A 2,497-nucleotide genomic window follows, 5' to 3' on the forward strand; every position below is an offset into this window, starting at 1 on the left:
CGGGGGCTGCAGCAATATGGACGGACGGGGATAGGCGCGGCGAGCCAAGCCGACCACGCGATCCGCGGCAAGCGGCGGGCGGGCGCGCGCCTCGCGACGCGGCGGGCGAGGGGAGGGGATAGCGCAGCGGGGGCGCGCCCGCCGGGCCAGCCCTTGGCGACAGGCGGGCAGAAGGCGGCGGGAGCGCGCGCGCACGGCCTCAGGGCCCCGCCCTCCACCCCGCCCCTCGCCTCCGATTCCTAGGAACACCTCCTGGGCTAGGGGGTTGGGGAGCTCAGGCCAGACGGGGGCGAGCACGTGCCTGATGCAATTCGAAAGGGGGGGTGAGGAAGGGGGCAGGAGAGCTGAGGGGGTAAAGAGGGGGAGGTTTCTTAAAGGGCCAGAGCAGGCGAGCGGCCTCAGGTGGAGCACATGGAAACGGGCCACGCGGCCGGGCCTGCTTGCGCTCTTTAGGTTGGGTGCCAGATTCAGAGGAAGGAACTTTGAATGTCACCCCTGACTTCCAGGATATTGAAAGGAGGGGGTCCTCATTTGTCCCGAGAACGCGCTGTCGCCACTCGTTCCCTTGTGCCTGGAGGACCTGAAGGGCCCAGGCCCCGCCCGGGTGACCTTTGGCGAGCGCCCTCACCTCCACGGGTTGCGCTGTGCTCCTCCCCACGGGCCGGGCCTGGACTGTGCGCGAGACGGGTTCCACTCCGGGCTGGTAGGCTAGCGGACGCCTAGGAAGTGGGGACAGAATTACCTATGCTCACCAGGCCCTGCCCCAGTATTTATGGGCAGGAAATGTCTTTTCTTTCAAGTGGATTTCGTTTTGTTTTTTTTTTTCCTAAAGAATTGCTTTGGGCGGAGCTGAACCTACCGGCTCCATTGGGACTTCAGAGATCTGAGATTTTCTGGCCCTGCCATCAGTCCCTTCCACTTCCTTGGGCCTCAGTTTCCCTAGTGTACAACGAGGGAGCAGTGTTTGCCAGCGGTTTCAAACTTCAGTAGACATTCAATTCAATAAATATTTACCAATCCCGTACTGTGGGAGCCCGCAGAGTTCTAGGAAACAAGTTTGGCAATAAATAGGGCTAACAAAGTTCTTATCCTCATGGAATTTACCTTCTAAGGTAGGGGAAAGAAACAATAAACAAATTAAGTGATAAATTCTTGTCTAGTATCTAAGACCATAACTTATTGCTATAGTAAGACTAGATGGGCGCTTCAGTTTGGGTGATAAAGGAAGACTCCCTTGAAGGACAACTCCAAAGTCATAGGAATCAGGCCTGGTCTGAGATTGGACCTAGAAATCTACATATGTATAAAGCAAGAGCCCTTAGGTGCTTAAGGCATCAGGTGGTCCCACATCTTTTGAAGAAGTTCTGGCCTCCACCTGGCTATCATCCCACCTTCTCAAGACAACAGCCTGGAATGTTGATCGTCTCCAAAACAAGAGTTAGAACACACGACCTGCTAGATTGAGGAAAGGATTTAATGAAAAGACTTTTTGGAATTTCCCCAACCAGTAGGTCCCTGGACTGGATAGAAGTACTGGTAGGGATAACTAGACAATCTGATGTCTACTTGCAACTCCCAGCTGTCTGCAGTAGCTCACAGCTGTAATCTCTGCTTTGGGAGGCCAAGGCAGGAAAATCACTTGAGCTCAGGAGTTCAAAGCCAGCCTGAGCAATGTAATGGGACCCCCATCTCTGCAAAAACAAATTTTAAAAATTAATTGGGGTCGGCGCCTGTGGCTCAAAGGAGTAAGGCCCTGGCCCCATATGCTGGAGGTAGTAGGTTCAAACCCAGCCCTGGCCAAAAACTGAAAAAAAAAAAAAAAAAATTAATCAGGAGTTGTGACACATAACTATAGTCCTAGCTATAGTTCAGGAGGTTGAGGCAGGAGGATCTTGTCACTTGATCCCAGGAGTTTGAGGTCACAGTGAGCTATGATTGTACAACTGCACTCTCTAGTCTTGGTGACAGAGGGAGACCCTGTATATAAAAAACAAAACAAAACAAAACAAAAAACAGTAGTCCCCCCCTTAACCATGAGGGATACAGTCCAAGACTCCCAGTGGATGCCTGAAATCCTAGGTAGTACCAAACCCTATATATAATTTTCCACTATATTTACATGCCTACAATAAATTTATAAATTAGGCACAGTAAAAGATTAATAATAATAAAATAAAACAGTTATAACAATATACTTTGATAAAAGTTATATGTTTCTTTCTCTTCCCAAAATATCTTATTATATATAATATTTTCAGACCACAGTTGACAACAGGTAATTGAAACCTCAGGAAATGAAATGGTAGATTGGGGGGGCAGGGGCTACTATATTAGAAATGACCAAATAGTTAAAAGTAGCTACTTTTATTGACTATTATATGCTATTATTAGTAATAATAATAACAATTATTATTTTCTATGGAAAATACTTGACATTCATTATCTCATTTAATTTTCACAATAACCCAACGGGATAAGTATTAGTTTTTTTTTTTTT

The sequence above is a fragment of the Otolemur garnettii genome, unplaced genomic scaffold (genome assembly GCF_000181295.1).
Source record: "Otolemur garnettii isolate 467f Iridium unplaced genomic scaffold, OtoGar3 scaffold00003, whole genome shotgun sequence".
Classification (NCBI taxonomy): Eukaryota; Metazoa; Chordata; class Mammalia; order Primates; family Galagidae; genus Otolemur; species Otolemur garnettii.